Genomic DNA, 18396 nt, shown 5'->3' with positions numbered 1-18396 from the left:
CTCTTCCACATGGTCCCAGGAACACATTTTTACACTCTATAGAGAGACATCTCCCCGCAGGGTACACATTCGATTTTTTTTTTTTTTTTAATTTTTCCCTCCTTGCCCTGGGCTGATGAGGATTGCTCTCCTCTGCAAACCTGTCTATGCTGGCCTGGTTCTGAACAGAAATTGCGTGAATATGAGAAATGAGAGGGGCATTTATGAACACAAGTGGCAAAACATTAAATACAAACCCGAACGTGTATTTAACTTTGAACAATGCAAATAAACTGTTTTCCTCTCCACAAGAGCCTTCAAGTTACCTCTCAGGTCACCTGACTCATGGTTCCCTCCCACTCATTCACATACACATCTCTAGGCCCAAGACCCACTCCCTATGTTAAACTCTCTCTTTTGAAATCTAGACACTTGTGAGCACACAAAGCACATGCAAGGCTTACAAGGCCAGAAGGTGAAAATAACTTAGAGGAGTAGAGAAATAAACTGTGCTATGAAAATTCTGAGCATACCCCCTTACTTTGCTATAGTGTTAACAACAGCCTTTCAGCACAGTGGACAGAACTTCCTGAAAGATTCTCATCACCCCACCTACATCCAGGCAGAGATGAATCAACTCTTGCTTTAGGACCCTTGCAAATGTATGAACAGTGCATCTCGTTAACAGTAGGCTACTTTAAAATAAAGTCTTCTCATTTTTCTATTCGAGATACCAGCTTGGAATAGCACACAAAGACACGGTATGATCTTTGGAAGCATTCACTTGTCTTATTAAATATGCATTTCCTTTTTCTCTCCCTGTCTTCTTCTCTTTCCATCTTTGAGTCTAATTTAGTGCCTGTATAATATTTACCTGCAAAATGGAGTGGTGCAGTAAATAGTGCTTTTTCTTGCTATCCATCTGAACTGGGAGATAGCAGGAATGACTGACACCTTCCTAACTGCTTGCAAGTAGAGGGTTTTATAAAAAAGAGGGTATGACACAGGGAATAAAAGTTTGTTTGTCGTCTGGGGGTCCCTTTGGACCTTGTGTCCCTATCTGGTCCTACTCTAATTTCTCCTCTTCCTCTCCTTGCTCACAATTCACATATGAAGTAAGAAATGCATATCTCTCTTCCAAATTTTGGTTTTCATTTGTTTGAATAAAAGCCATCAGATTTTTCTTCATAATTGTCTCGATAAAAAAAAAAAAAGTATCCCTATTTAAGCTAATACCAGTACATGCTGAATCATGCAAGATCATTCAGAGCACAGATTAATGCCCGTGGCTGCAGGACTCACATGGTTAATGATGGCCAATGACTTCAATGCTGGCTTAGTTTTCCTACCTAGAATGAGGGCCCCCAATGCCCTGTGAAAGCCACTGGCCATATTTGGACATTCTGACTCGGATGGGCTCAGCGGATGGGATGGTGAGCCTCGTGATCACTAAGTGAGCCTTCACCAATAACACTTGACATGCAATGCCCCATTTTTGTACAGTCTCTTTGCTCCTGAAAAGTTGAGTTTAATCAACATTTTGTAAGGCAAATCCAATTTTGAATACTCCAAAAAGAGATGCAGCTATTTAAAGAGACTCTTTAGAAAAACTGTCTGGTAAAGCAAAGGATCTTTACATAATTAGAATTAACTCTCCCTAGTCTGTTTTCTAGACTTGGAAGAATGAGTTATCAGGTTTTCCCAATGAGAAACATGCATACCTTTACAATACGTTGTAATGGGATTACTACATATATAAATACACGTATAAATACAAGTATAAATATAAATATAACGGGGTTCCTTTTCCACACCAAGCTTCTAGGTGTGAGTAGGTTGCCACTGTTCTTTTTCTTTTGTTATAAATGATAACCACGAGTGCTAAAACTGTCTGCACCATTTTCCACAACCTATAGAAAGACAAGGTCTTACCTTAGAGAATTTACAGTCTACAGCAGATGAACGTGATCCACAAGACAATGGTATTTAACTGGAAATGATTTAGGTAAAGACATCAATTTTTAGGTCAAAAGCCCAGCACACTTCCCACCTCCCCTTCTCTTTCAAGAAGAATGGGCTGTAGGTTCATAATTTGTTCTTACTCAGAAAATGAATGTGCCCACAGACTCAGATGTCACTGGGTAGTGGAATTCAAGCCCCAGGAACACCACTGACAGTAGCATGCACACCTCTGTGTCTGCAGGCACTGAGCTCACGGAGCTGCTGTGTGATTCTGGAACATCTGGGACAATGGCAGGACTTCTCCCAGACAACACGCTGCCACTGTTTTTGCCCCCAAACTTCTCAAGCCACACCTTCAAGACTGGAGGGCCAAGAAGCTTCTGAGATTTCCAGTGTCTTCCCTTTCTAATAGGAATGGCCCTCTTGACTTAGGTGCACTCCAAAGATACAGCAATATACAGGATTTACTCTCCATTTTGATGAGGGATCTCCATCCAGCATAGAGAGATGTATCATAAAGGTACATCCATCCAGAAAAATACCACCGAGTCAATAATGACAAGGAGTGCCATTACTATTATTATTATCAACAAAACACCTACTATGTGCCGGGCTGCAATAACATTAGTCCTCAACCTAACCTTGCAAACAAAGCATAAAATTATTTATTTATTCATTCATTCATTCATTCATTGGCTTATTTGCTCAACAAAACCCTGACTCCCTGCTCTACGTCAGGTGAGGAAACGAAAGCTCAGGGAAGCTAAAGACCATGCCCAGGTCATTTAATCACTTAATAGTAAGTATATTATGGATATCAAAGCTAAGTAAGCAGACTCCAAAATTAGTATTCTTTTCATAGATAGTGGTCTCTTTCTCTCTCTTCCCCCACCCCTCTCTCTGTCTCACACACACACAGTATCTTAATTCTATCCCTATTTCAATTCTATCTCTGTTGCTATCTACAAGTATGAACAAGTAAAATCAAAAAAAGCACAGCTGTTTGGTTGAAGCAGAGGAGGGGATGTGCAAAGCCCCATTTTGGAGGTCTTCCCCCGTCCCCTGGCAGCAGCCCACCAGACACTCGACACATGCCCTTGAGTGGAGCAGAGTCCAGTCTGGAAAAGCCTCCAGGCCTAGGTTATCTAGGCACATCATTCTGGACCACAGCAACATGACACGTGTGAGGCTCCTCACAGATCTACAGGGACCTGGTCAGAGGATGTTCAGGGCCAGACATTCTGCCCAATCATCTATCCAGACGACCCTGGGCCCTGCATCCCTCCACTCTGTAAGCTGTTATGTTGCTGTTAAATCAACTGCTGGCCCAGCCAGTGATTAATTAATAAGCAAAGCAATGACTGAAGTTCTAGACAGTTTTCTCATCTGTAAAATGAGAATAATAGCAACAGTATCTTCTCTGCAGTGCTATTTTATGCACTAAGCATACACTAAACATTCAGTATATGGTAGTTCCTTAGGCTACAAAGAAAATTACTAGGATTAATATTTTATCTCTGACAGTAGAAGCATTATACTGTTTTGGACATCAAAATTCAGGTAATTTTTGTTAAGTTGGAGCATCCTTTATGATAAGTTTGAGGATAACTATAAGGGTAAAGGAACTGAAAACAGTAACAGACAATGAACAATTCTAGGAGCTAAGAATATGAATCTTAGAGATAGAAAGACATTAGGGATGCAGGAGAGAATCTTCAAATGTTTGGAGCATCATCAACAGAAGATGAATTTATCCTACTCTAGGTACTTATGAGAGAGCTTAAATATAGTAGAACAGATAAAGGGTAGAAAGCATATTTCAATTCACTACTTCGGTATTGGAAAGCCCTTTCTAATCATGCAGAAGACTGTCATCAAAGCCAGCAGTTTCCAAAATGGGGGACTCAGATCTCTGAGAGCACATTAAGATTTTTTCCCAGGGGTAAATGGGTATGTATAGCTTTCAAGGAATCATTTCCCAAATCCACAACCTCTATGTATGTGTCCTTTTCCCTAAAATGTTTCTATCTAAGGTTAAAACTTATTCTTTGTCAACACTCCAACTTTACATTTGCCAGTCCTCACCAACCATGCATTACTTAGGGTATAAAAACAAAGGAATAACAAGAGATTGTATAATTCCTGATAAGGTGACAGCAAAGCATAAAGATCATCTGTAAGAAATATTGATGGGGCAATGCCTTATTTCATCCAGGTGACAGACTCATTCTAAGGCTCTGTGTCTATCCGTATATTGATTTATCTTAGAATGAGAATTTAGAAGTGAGAAGTTGTCACAGGCATACAAAGATCCCAGTTTATTTAAATTGAAAAATGAATCCAGACTTTTTGCACAAGAAGTAAACCTCATTTGTCTATTTTGATTAACAATTTGAGCTGCATTTATCTGATAGATCATATAGAAGTCATATTATACAAACTGAATGAACTAAATCTATCAATCTGATGTTCTGAAATATATATTTAAAGTATATACATGATATGGGAAATGCCAGAAATTAATCCTTACAAATATGATGGTTAAAAAATTTTAGATGTCAAATTCAAATACCCAAAGGAATCCATGATTTTCCAAAATTCTTTAGGGAGTATTCAGCAGAAAAAAAAAAAAAAGCCAAACAAAAAATTTGGAAGGTTTCTATTCCAAAGCATCCAAATCCTGTGACATGATCTGAAAAGTTTCAAATCCAAACTAGAATGACCCATCAGGCGTGTTCAGATTTCATATGGGCGTAAGAGTTTAAACTAGGTGGCTGTTCTAAGTTTCAGGAAAGCTGAGAGCCTACAAAACTTTATATACCTATCAAGATATTTTTAATCTCCAGTTACATAAACATATGCTTTATCCCTTTATGCCTCATAATAAAGGATTGTCTAATCAAGCCTCAGACCTATTTAAATCTGGGTATCTGCACCAAAAGTCAAGATTTGTCTTGCTGTATTATCCCTGACTGCAGAAGTCATTCCTTCAACAGTGTGTCCCTACCACATGCCACCAATTGCACTAGGTTCTCAGGGTATGAGTGACTAAGGAAAAGTCTCTGTAATCAGGAACTTGCATTCTAATTACATGCATGATTATATTCTGATTATCTGGCCAAAAGCAAAAAATACTAAAATTCTTCTTGTTTCCCAATATATGTAAATCAAATATCACTTGCATCAAAGAAGAGAAGACTGTGAACTGCGCAGACTGATGAATGTGAGGCTAGAGCGGTCAGTGGGTAAAGCCAGATGGACTAGCCAGTGTCAAATAATTCATAAGATCTTTGTGATCAACAACTGAGTTGATCACAATTCATAAGATCTTTGTGATCAACAACTGAGTTGTTGATCCACAACAAACTCTCAAAATGAGAGTTTGGGGTCATGATCAGAAAGCCAGTGCTTCTTTCAGGGGCCCTTCATGAGAAAGAGAAGCTGAAAATATTTACACCATGTGCAAAAAGGCCTATCTAGACCAGGGTTTCTCAGTCTCAGTAGTACTGGCATTTGGGGTCAGATAATTCTTTATTGTGAGAGACTATCTTGTGCATTATAGGCTGTGGTGGTAAACAGAATTCTCAAGATGGTCCCCCACTTCTTCCAATTATTCAATCAAAAGCTAATGAGGGCTGCAGTGAAGAAACTTTGGTAGATGTAATTAAAGTTCCAAATAGGTGACCTTCAGTTATGGAGATAGTTCAGACATGCCTGGTCCAATTTGGTGAGCCATTAAAAGAAGAATATTCTCTGTCTGGTGGCAGAAGAGAAGTCAGAGATTCAAAGTGCAAGGTCAGGGTAGGGGGGTTGGGGGGAGTTCAACATGCTGTTGTTGACCTAAAGTTGGAGGGGGACATGCACAAACGCAGGTGGGTGCCCTGTAGGAGCTAAGAATGTCTGACAGTCAGCAAGCAAATAGGGACCTCAGTCTTAAAACCACCAGGAACTGAATTCTGCCAAAAACATCAATGAGATTAAAACTGGATTCTCCCCCAGAGTTTCCATATAAGAGCCCAACCTAACCAACACCTTGATTTCAGTCCTGTGATACTCTAAGTAGATAGCCTGGTCCAGCACCCTTCCCAATCTCCCAGACTCCTGACCTAGAAAACCGTGCTTTAATAAAGGAGCATTGTTGTAATCTGCTACGGCACACAGCAAGAGGAAATGAATGCATTTGTTTAGAGGCATCCCCAGCCTCCACTCACTGGGTGCCAGCAGTGTCCCTCTCTGGGGTGCCATCAAAAAGAGCTCTAGACATTGCCAAAGGTCACAGGGAGGGGGGTACAAAATCACCCTCAGTTCAAAACCACTGCCCTAGACATACAGCTTCTCCCTGCACAGTTAGGAAACACTGGTCCAAAGGAGGAGATGAGCATCTTGAGCCCTACCCGTATTTTATGACAATTTCAATTGCTGTTTTCTCAGAGTTGTTGAATTTGATCAAGAAGGAATGAGACCATCAGGAATTATCTAATAAGTCAATCTATAACAAATTCCAAAAAAAAAAAAAAATCAGGTCTCAGGGATCAATCAAGAGCATCTGATGGAGCACACAGTGTTCCAACAGAAATTGTTGCCTTCCATGTTAAACAAAGATTCACGCTAAGAAAGAGGAAGTGATCTCGCTAGACTTGATTACAGCTTTGGACTGTGTTTTCTGCAACACAAAAATACACAGCAAGAGAGAAACACTTGGTTTAGGTCACAGTTCTGCTCCTGGGCACCCTCAGTGCTCTTGAAGATTCTGAGGGAACAAAGTGATGTTAAGTGACTTATGCACATGGTGGGTGGCCATCTCAAACCCTCCTGTTTCTTTCTTCCTTATGAAGCAAACATTACTGTATTTGAGACTCAAGAAAGAAAGCCAAACAACCTTTTGCCTCTTATACTCCTTTTTTTCCCATCCATTGTCTATGCAGTCATTTTTTACTAGCAAAAGAAAACAAATGAAACGGTGTTAGAATATGGCTTTAAAATAGCCTGGGAGTTATCAACCACCAAGGATGATGGACTAGGAAATACACACATGAGACAACTAAGATTTCTTCCAGAACCCTATGTTACCTTTTCTCTAGGTCAGTTGCTATCAACTATGCTCTTTATTTTTATAACAGAACATATGGGGAGAAAAGCTGGAGAGTTTCAGAAGAACACAAAGGCAACAACGTAGTAGAAAGGACATGCTGAACAGACACATCTGAGGGACTCAAAGGAAACTTGGTGTTTTGGTTTGTTTCACTGTTACCTTTAGAGACTCCCCTGTACTAATTTCTGGCTGCTGAGTAGAAATTTGACAGGTACCATAATTTTTTGGATAACCGTTAGGTAAAAGACGTTCTTATATCCTTTTAAATCAGAATACAAGGTCAATTCAGTAATTAGAATATCTGTTCTCAGACACTCATAAAAATTCAAAAACCAATTAATCACATATTTTCTCTTTCTTCACAACTTTAGCTTATTTTAGACTGCAAGCCTAGGGGCACGAAAAGGAGTAATATTTGGCTTCTTCTGTATTTCTCTGACTTGTTTATCTCTTCCTTTTCCCTCACCACCCATCCCTAGATTGCTAGATGGTTTCTTATCTCTCTGGTGTCACAGCAGAAGAAAAAATAGCACAGGGATAGAAAAGTTTCACTTGGACTGTTCTGTCCCAAGATGACTGCACTCTTGGGGACGAGGGATGTTCCGGTTGATGCAGGATGGAGAATGTCCTCCTTGACCTGTTGTGCTGTCCCTTCCCTCAGCTGTCTCTGGTGACTGTTTCTTCATCCCCAGAAATCTGGTATTTCTTTCAGCTTCCAGCTCCTTAATCTTAAGGAAAAACTGTGGGACGGAGCGTTCACCACCCACCTAAAAATTTCCCCACACGAGGAGCAAGAGAGCTGGGCATTTACACTAATGGCATCTCATTTGCTGCAAGCTATCATTTTCCGAACTTGGAGGAACTATCCCAGCAGCCTATTAGAGCCCATGAGAGTAGCTCTGTCTAGGACACTAAACCTGATGTCACAGGAGAATGCTTGCCTTTAAAAAATTCTATCTCTGCAGCCTTAAACTCCTCATAGTTGGGGCAGTACTCTCAAAGTACAGGAAAATATTCCTGATTCTGCCAGGACATATTAGCCAAGCCTTGTAGCTCTGTTGCTAAGGGTCCCTTTTTTCTTTTCTCTTGGAGCAGGGAAAATATTTTCTCAGGACTTCAAGCTGAGTTTTGACCCCAGTTACGGTCCTAGAATCTCTGAAGCAAGTATAGGAAAACCTTGAAGAAGGTATCATCTTAGGAGGTGTCTGTCTCTGCATGATTTCTGGGCGAGGAGAATCTGCTCCCCAGTAACAAAGGGGGAAGGTAACCATTTTCAGAGAATTCAGGAGAAAGTGTTAATTCAAGGTTCTCAAGTACATCACTTCCCAGTCTCCCCATCTCGGTCTCAGGCCCACGCCCCTCCCATACCAAGGCCCTAGGCTTTAGCAAAGGAGACTTGCCAGGGCTAAGAATCAAGTCTCTGCAACTCCACTTTTTTCACACTCAGATGGGTCTGACTTGCAGCTACAGGAAATATGCATCCTGTAAATGTTGAATTAAAGGTCCTCTGGGCCTCACATGGAGAATAATTTAATGGTTAGCTGACCTGAGGTGGTCTTTTCCTTTCAGTGCCACCGTGACTATTAACACCAATTCCACAGTTATCATTACCACTGCCACCATACCTAAAAAATGCTGGAGCTATTCTGGAAGCTTGTTTCCCATTCCAGCTCATCATAGATGACAATATTCATAATTGTGATGCTCAGCTTGCCAGGGCTTATCGTCGCCTCTCTTATCACCACCAATAATAGAGCCCTTTTTGTGATCTGGTTGGCAAGTTCCAGAATCTTATCATAAGGGTATATTCATCCTTGCACCTCTCCTAGTGCCTCTTGTCCTAGTCTGGGCTCCTCCAGAACCAGACACCGAGGTAAGGCTGTGAATGCCAGTAATTTCTCTGGGAGTTGCTGAGAGCCCTCCCAAAGGGCCAAGGTAATGAGGGAAGAGGAGACATCCAGGAAAGGAGTACAACACAGAGCCCATTAGCACTAAAGTTTCATCTCACAAGGAAATTTGGGAAATATATTGGATGCGTGCCTTAGAATCATCCAGCTCAGAAACAGGGAATCGTGGTATTTGCAAACACACGAACACAGGAACACAAGAACAATATCACTTTTCAAGTCCATCTAACAACTGCTCCAGAGCGTTCCATTCTCTGACACACCAAGCCTACCGCTTGGTAGAGTAGGCAGGCTCAGGGAGAGTGGCCTGCTCCTGTTCTTGAAAAATCCTCAAGAACAGAGTCTTTCATTATTAGAAGTCAGGAGGAGCTCAATGAAAGGGAAGGTTCTAAGGAAATGGTGGGAAGCTCCGCGGCTGCCTGCTACAAGCTCCCCGTGCAGCCCACAGCACTCAGCGGGAGACCTCAGGGATGCTTGCCCAGAATGAGGTCAAGGAATGCAGATTCATGCCATCTGAGCAGCCCTCCTCTGCATCTGCCACCAACACATCTGTCAGACTTTTGTCCTTTAGATTTCTTGCCTAAGAATGTGACCTACATACACAGAGTTCCCCTCCCCACCACCAACAGCAGCAACGCATACTTCTAACTCTCCACAGAGCTTTTCCATATAGAAGTCAATCCTCATTTGGCCAAGACAGAGGAGGGAAGGGGTAGAAATCAGCATAGCAACACCCAGCTCCCAAGATATAGTTTACCAACCTTTCCACATCTCCCCATTAGGACTCTTGTTTTTATATATGTATATCTTTGGTATGGTTAAGAGACCAAGGTTCATGAAAGGGGTTACTGCATATTTCTATTATATCACACATAAAAATGCAGGCTGGTCTCGCATTCTCTGTAGGAATTCCACACCTCAGTAGGCCGGAAGAATGCTGGCCTGATACTCTCTTACAGTAGCAACAGAGACTGTAGCCTCAGTCTCTAGATGCAGACATAGTCTCTATTTCTAGAAATAGTCTTTGAAAGGAACAGAGCATGGAGACATGTTTCAAAGTGATTTTACAGCGGATGGTGATAAGGGTGGGAAGGACAGCAGACAGGATATTTACCAAATGCCAAGCACTTTCCATCGGTTTCCTTTGAATCTCCACAAAGCTGTTTGACCTAGGTATGGCTTAACCTTGTCTGTACGGAGGGATTAGGTTTTAGCCTTGCCCGAAACACATACTCTGTTAGTTACTGCTTTGGCCCCAGCTCAAATGCCTGACTGTCTGGCTCCAGAGCCCACAATCATCCATTATACCAGGGACAGAAATCGCAAACTCTAAATGCTACTGATCCTGGAAAAGAAGGTACATGTGTGATATGTAAGAGAATGAAAATGGGTGAGAGGAGCATATCGCAGTGCCGACCAAGCAAAGCATCATGATCTTGAACTGGGTTCAGGCCTGCAAGTCTGCTGATTTAGACTAACGTGAGTGGAGACAATCAGGTATGGACCCTAGTTCAGCCACCACTAATTCTGAAAATTGTGATGAATCATTTGATTTCTGTGAGTCTCAGTTTCTATCTCTGTAACATGGGGATAACAAACGTCTACTTGATGATTTCAAAAACGTATATAGAAATTTCCTGGCACACAGAAGGCATTCTGCAAGTGGAAATTCTTATATTCTCCCATGTACGGTGGGATTTTAGTCTTGTCCCCTCTTCCTTTCTTTAAGCCTCCCTCTCCATTCCCAATGATTTTATTGCACAGAAAGTAGAAGATGATGGGAACATCCAGAGTACATAAGGTTCTACACAGAGCTCATGGATTATTTAAAATTATGGAGGTATGGAGGGTTGGTGACATGAAAGAAATCTTTGCCTGACTCCAACCCTAAATGGATAGAAAAACACCATGCAGAAGAAGAGAGATGGCCACTGCACACTAGGGTCTGATAGGCGAGTGAGAAAGGGAAGCATGAGTTGTTTTTTGGTCTCTAATGCCATTTGATTATTGGAAACACAGGTATATTTTCTTTCAAATAAGTTTATGGTCATTATTAACAATAAGAAACCAAAAATCAAAAAAGGACAGATAGTCCAATAGACAGTCTTACATTATTTTTGTATCACAGAATACATTAGTACATGATTATGCTGATTTACAAAAGTCTTTCAAGTGTTTCTTGGCAAGTTTCATGGCAACTTCTTTCTAGATTTGTCTCCTGAGGCAAGGGAAACAAAAGCAGAAATAAACTATTGGGGTTTCATCAAAATGAAAAGCTTCTGCACAGCAAAGGAAATAATGACTAAAAGGAAGCCTACAGAATGGGAGAAGATATTTGCAAAAGACATATCCAAGAAAGGATAAGTATCCAAAATATATAAAGAACTTCTAAAACTCAACATCCAAAACCAAATAATCCAATTAACATTGGGCAGAAGATATGAATAGACCTTTTATCAAAGAAGCCTTCCAGATGGCCAACAATACATGAAAAGATGCTCAACATCACTCATCATCAGGAAAATGCAAATCAAAACTACAAAATAGCACCTCACACCTATCAGAATGGCTAAAATCAACAACACAGGAAACAACAGGTATTGGTGAAGATGAAGATGGGAATGAAAACTGGTGCAGCCACTGTGGAAAACAGTATGGAGTTTCCTCATAAAGTTAAAAATACAAATGCTCTATGATTCAGTAATTGCCCCACTGGGTATTTACCCAAAGAATACAAAAATACTAAATCGAAGAGATACTATGAAGGCCAAGAAAAACAAGGCTCTATGCACCTAGAGTCTAGCCCATTTTTCAGAGACAAATAACTCAATTCCTCAAGCCCTAATGTCACCCTCCCCTCCATAAACAAAACTGAAGGAGGCTGAGGTAGAAGGAAAAGTAAATAAAGTTAAATTTCTTCTAAACCCAAATCTCACTAACAAGGACGCTTGATAGCAAGAATGTGACATTCCACGAGGAAACTCCCAATTGTCTTCATGCTAGTACCTCATTAAAGGGGAAAACGGCCTTGGCTTGATAGTAACCAGGCCTTCAATATCCTGAGTCTTCTTTACCCTAACAGCCCTTCTGAACACCCCCTTTGTCCTCACCCACCACTGAGCCCACCCGTACTCTGCTTTTAAAAACTCTGACTATGTCTCGTAAAAACTCTGACTATAATCTGGCTCGGGGTGCAAGTCCCTACTCTGCTGTGTCGGGTATACTTGGGCCCATGCTTAAGCTTGTCAAATAAACCCTCATGTGATTGCATTGGTGCTTGGCTCCTTGGTGGTCTCTCAGATGCAAAAACTTGGGCACAACAATACATGCACCCTGATGTTTACAGCAGCATTATCTACAATAGCCAATTGTGGAAACAGTTCAAGTGCCCATTGACTGATGGGTGGTAAAGAAGATGTGAGATACACACACACACACACTGGAATATTATTCAGCTGTAAAAAGTGAAATCTTACCATTTGCAATGATGTGGATGGAGCTGGACAGTATTATGCTAAGCAAAGTAAGTTATTCCAAGAAAGGCTAATACCATATAATTTCACTCATATGTGGAATTTAAGAAATAAAACGAATGAATGAAGAGGAAAAAAGAGAGAGGCAAACCAAGAAAGAGACTCTTAACTATGGAGAACATACTGATGGTCACCAGAGGGGAGGTAGGAGGGAGCTGGTGGAGCAGGTCACGGGATGAAGGAGGGCACTTGTCATGATGAGCACTGGGTAGGGTATGGAAGTGCCGAATCACTACACTGTACACCTGAAATTAAAATTACACTGTACATTAACTAACTCCAGTTCAAATAAAAACTTTTTAAAAACCTTTTAAGGGCAATACTTTTTAAAAAACAAAATTCATAGTTTACCTAGATTGAAATAAACTATACAAAACTTACTGTCTTCACCAAAAATAAGGGCAATATTTTCTGTATTATTCCTAGACAAACCACAAAATATTTTTGTAGGTTTTTTTGAGTTTTTGTTATAAACTAAGATGAGGCAGTAGACAGACACGGAAAAAGACAGAAGAAAACAGGCAAATTAGTTGTCAATAACCAGGGTCTCAGATCCCATCCTGACCATGCAACAGAAGTGTTCGACTCACACCAGCTGAAAAGCTTATGAAGATACAACCTCAACAAAAGAATGTGAACAGCAGCAAGCAGATGTGGACCAGCAGCAAAAGCAGGCTGTTCCACTCAAACTTTAACTGTAACTTGTTTAAGTTCATTTCATAAAAACAAAAACCTATTCTGAGATTCTTGTTTGGGGGGCTGATGTGTTTCTCTCACCGTCTGGTAATTCCCTTAAACTGTCCATTACAGATATTTAACAACATACTTAAAACTCCTACTATTCAAAGTTCAGTAGTGAACCTTGTGCTAAAATATAAAATGTATTCCTTCCTCCCACACTGCCTCAAAATTCATTTCTTCAAAGAACTGATAACTTAATACCTAGCAATCAGCTCTACAATGATAATAAACGTGAAGTCTAGGGGCACCCAGGTGGCTCAGTTGGTTGGGCACCTGCCTTAAGCTCAGGTCATGGTCTCAGGATCCTGGGATAGAGCCCCACGTCAGGTTCCCTGCTCAGTGGGGGATTCTGCTTCTCCCTCTGCCTCTACCCCCTACTCCTGCTCTCTCTCTCTCAAATAATAAATAAAATCTTAAGATAAAAATAAATGTTAAAATATCTAAAATGACACCTCAACCAATTCCAAAGTGCCATTAGCAAAGATCTCACAGAAGTGTGATGTGTCACTGTTAATGCTGACTTCTGGAAAAACAGGTCTTCAAAGTGGGAAGAGTTCAAACAGGGACCATTAAACATAGATTATCAATGGCCACTGTCCTCAATGAGAGGCCCAAGGTCAAGACATTCAGTTATTAAAGGGCTTACATACATCTACAGCTTCTCTGGAAGCTGTTTTGAAATTTCTTTCATATTTTTTCAAGTATCAAATGTAAGCGAAAGCTTAAGTTTAAAGTCTCTTAGGTAGTCTCAATGGTTTCTGAACTATCTGTGGGAAGCTCTGACTTCACTGTACTGAGTCTGATATCTGTGTCCACCATTATTAAATTCAGGTCATGTTTTAGGTCAAAACTCCTGTTACGCAAAGCCACGTAACCTCACCTTTGGCCTGTCCAAGTGTTCTTCAGGTACGCTTTGAGACACTTGGCCTTATTTTTCATAGTATTCATTCTCAACCTTCATCACAGAAATACATGGGACCTTCAGCAATGTACAAACATTAGGGAAAGAATTGATGTTTGTCAGGTGGAGGGCTTTGTAAGTGGTTGATGGAAACTGTATCTTCCCCTCTGTGTTCCCACTTGATTCTTTAATGGTGCGACGGAGCTGAGAGCACACCAGGCCTGGGCAAGCCACCTCTGTAGGCACCAGCGTGGCCCTCCCACAGCATATTAAATGGGATCTGCCCCATGACTGAAGGCACCAGAGATAAGCACTGAAGAGATTCCAGGTGCTGTTCTGAGACTCCTTCAGTCCCTGAACAGTGTGCTCCACTGTTGGACACTTAAAATTTCCTGAGGACCTCTCAGACACCAGCTGAGATTCCAGGTTGTCTTGCTGGGCTCTGCGGACATGCTCAGGGAGTTTCATCTGAATACCAAGGTTGGGCACCAAATTTGTGGCTTCAGCAAACCAAAATTTATGATAAACTTCAATACGTTCTATCAATTCATCTAGTGAACAAAGCATTGCAGTCAAATGACTGGCTGCAAAGAAGACATGGGAGGTTTGCCCTTGGATATTTTCCCCAAAGGTTCTTGTAAAAGACAGAACATGTTCTGGAGCAACAGTGGTAACTACAGAGCACAAAAGCCTACACAGGCATAGTCATTCCATCCGGGACTGGTGTCACTATCCGAACATAAAACAAGTGCGTGGAGGAGGTCCACTAAAATTTCGAAACCATCATTCCAGACTGTCCACTGAGGAGGGCCAATTTCCTTCCTTTCTTTGCCCCTTTCTTCACTGTTCTCAAACAGGAAAGAAATTATATTGCCATGCTCTAAAAGCATGTGTGATAATTGTGGGGGGAGGGGGCGAGACACAACACAACAACAATGAATTTTGTCAATTGTTTCTAATGCAATGCAACAGAGAGTCCCACAACAAGCATTGCTTTTGCCCAGTACGTATTTAAGGCCCAGGAAGAGCAGATTGTGTAGCTAGCTTGGGACTATGTCTCTAAAAGCCTGCAGGCCACAGCTTCAATTTTGGAAGAAAATCCACTGGACACAATGTAAACCTGGCTATGATCACATCCTTGTTTAATCCCCACTCCTCAGTCATCAGAGTGTGAAACAACGAAGCTGACATGTCGGCACCGGCTTTGTAAGGTAGAAGTGCACAGGTTACGGATTTGTGGACAAACCTTGCCAACATAGGCAGGTGTATCTCCTCTGCGACATCAGCTACCCTGTCAGTGATCCTGGAAATCAAGGGAGGGTCTCTCGCATCCCTGAGGGTCTCTTCCCAGACGCAGCCCTCACAGATGTCTAGCACCTGTGTCTGTTCTTCCTTGCTGCGGTGTCAGAGAGCCGCCTCAGTGCCTTTCCCCCTGAATCCACCTGGCACCACAGCAGGGCTTGGGCGCTCTCAGGAGTAGACAACTTCTGGAATTTCATCAGCCTCAGGCCCCTCCAGAAGGAGGTAAGATTTGGTTTCCTAGAAGAATCAAAATTTCAAATAGACGCTTGCAGTAGTCCTTGTTTTCCTTCTTTTCAAGGGCTAACGGTAATGTCTTCATCCTGTTCTTGGCCCCCTTCTTCTGCACTGGGGTTCTGGGCACTGCTGCTATTTCTTCGTTTCTGTTGCTGTTTAGAAGTTTCATAATTTTTCTTTTCTGTTTCAGTGTCCTGATTTCATCTTCACCCAATTCTTTTGCTCGTTTTCTGTGTCTACCTTGCGAGTTGTTCAGATGTCTGGCAAGATCCAACACCTCTGCTATGGCATTAGCTTAAAGAACTGTCCTATGGGAGCTTCTCTGACCCAGTCAGTTAAGTGACCTGACTCCTGATTTCAGCTCAGGTTATGTGAATCTCAGATTGCGATACTGACCCCGTGTCCAGCTCTCCCCTCAGCAGGGAGTCTTCTTGAGAGTCTCTCTCTCTCTCTCTCTCTAAAACTAAAAATAAATCTTGAAGAACTGTCCTATAAGGACTGGTTCTATAGATCACAGAGGTCTCAAAGTGTTTGGTATGTCATCTATAACATTCATTGACTTGATCAGTCATTTCATCATCTAAGTTTGCTCTTGTTATAATTACCTGCCCACCTCTGGTCCCTGGCAACGTTCTGCGGGAACCTGAGGAAGGGCAGGTCTAACGCTCTTCCACACACGGCTGGGAGTGGCACAGAAGGTGAGCACCTCTGCTGCCTTTGGCCGGCCCAACCCTCTCCTCCCCACATGCTCCGAACAGCCCACCTGCCTGTCCTCAGCTCAGCAGGTACCTCAAGAGTAATGCTTTTATTCTTAGGAATTTGATTAGACAGTCCAAAGAAACTGACATTTTTCCTTCTTTAATGAGAGGAAAGAAGTAAACTCTTGGGATTATGATAGTATCGGATCTCACAAGCACCTCTTGGTCTTAGACTAAGCTTTCTAGCAAGGACACAGAAACGAATACACTGCCATCCATTATTTAAATCAAGTGTTATGTCAACAGGAGCTCGTTTGCGTCTCAGAGCATCACCACAGTTCAAAATTATCTCCACATCTGTCATTCTTTGCTAACAATAGCAAGTTGCCCTATTAGTTCTCCACCACCACCTAGGAATTAATTCACTTGCGGCAGAACCCAAGGAGAATTTAAGAAGGCGAATGTCCTTCCCATAACCATAATAAGTTGCTAATTCAACAGTGACAAGGCAGGAACCCTCTTCAGCTGCACTCTACAGGTGAGAGAGAGAAAGAGAGACAGAGAAGCAGTCTGTGGAGTTTACTGACCCAAAGACCTGGGCATACCTCTATTACAACATTTCTCACAGTCCTGAAGTTGTTTATCAACAAATACAACTCCGTCATCGGACAGCAAGGCCCTGGAAGGCAGGCATCATGTTTGGTTTCTCTCTCTACTATCTAGAATACATAAATAAAAGCCTCGTACACGTGCACTTCCATTAATAGCTTTCAGCCTCCCTCCAGAAGTTGTGCACACAGAGCACCGAGCAGATGGGTTTGAGACTGCTTCTTCCATGTCCTCTGGCTCGTCTTTCTGTGGAGGTGATGATGAGGATGAAAATGGTCAAAGGAGGGGGCAGAGCTCCCAAAGGCAAGGTGTGTGTGGAGTTTAACTAAAAGTGCATCCTAACATGTCCTTACCCAAACTGCAGACTAGAGAGAAACTGACAGGCAAGGAGCAATCAGTAGAAAAGGGACAGGGAAAAAATACTCAATGAATCACTACTATAATATACAGCATTTGCAAACATGATCCTACTTAATCCTTGGCACATGGCTTTGGGATAGAGAATTATCTCCATTTTATAGAGGAAGAAAAGGAGAGGTTAAATAATTTGTTCAAGGGCTCACAATGACTAAATGCTGCAACCAGCATTCTAACCCAAGTCTGCCTGTCTTCAAGGCCTGCTCCTTCCACTAATCCAACGTGCCTCTTTGGAAGGTACTAAGTAGAAAACCACTGGATTGTGGATCTATCCTCCGTGGGCCGGACCCCCTGGCTCCTGCAGTGGTACCTTGTCTGGGTCCCTTGAGCCCTAAGGCCAGAAGGTTCAGGTTGTAGCAAGGGCAGAGATGGTATGGGCTGGGTAGTCCCTAGGACCCAGGATTGACCTGCTCTTTGCTGAGGCTGTGGCTGCTTTGCTTTCCACAAGCAGTGGGTGGGCGAGCTATAGTTAGCCTCACGCAGTGCACCGAGTTCCTACTGCTTGTTTCTATACTGATAAAATGTGTTCAGGGCTCTACACTAGGCCTTATCTAATTAGGATGTGTCTACTTGCAAGCCAATGGTGGAGAAAACTCACAAAGAATTCACTTTCACTTCTTTCTTCCAGCCAGGGCATTGGCTCAGTCTGAGATGTCAAGCGGGGCCACACCGGAGCCCGAGATTTTCTTCTTACATGGCCCATCCTCTTTAAATGTTTGGCAACAGAACCTGTCCTCCGATGATTTATAGCCCGGAACTGGAGGCCTGCCTACTCCTGGCTGGCTTCACATAAAGAACAAAAACCCCAAACACCACCTAACAGAAGGAATGGGATCCGGGAGCATTTGGAGGTAACTCATGGACGTGGCCTGCCTAGAGCTGACTTTCCCACTACACCTCCCCTTCCAAGGAGCCTCTCTCAACAATCTCATTAAGGTACTCAGTTCTTTTAAGCATTTTTTAACACAGTGGCTCTGTGGGCTACACACTAACCGTGGAGAGCAGAACTGGCACCAGTGAG

The 18396-nt window shown here is 42.1% G+C and overlaps 1 pseudogene; it reads right to left on the bottom strand.

The window, feature by feature from the left end:
- Positions 1–13952: 13952 nt before the first annotated feature.
- LOC116598726 lies at positions 13953–16398 on the bottom strand (annotated as a pseudogene).
- Positions 16399–18396: the final 1998 nt, after the last annotated feature.

This window comes from Mustela erminea, chromosome 9 (assembly GCF_009829155.1).
Source record: "Mustela erminea isolate mMusErm1 chromosome 9, mMusErm1.Pri, whole genome shotgun sequence".
Lineage (NCBI taxonomy): Eukaryota > Metazoa > Chordata > Mammalia > Carnivora > Mustelidae > Mustela > Mustela erminea.
This window is presented reverse-complemented; position numbering and strand designations above follow the sequence as displayed.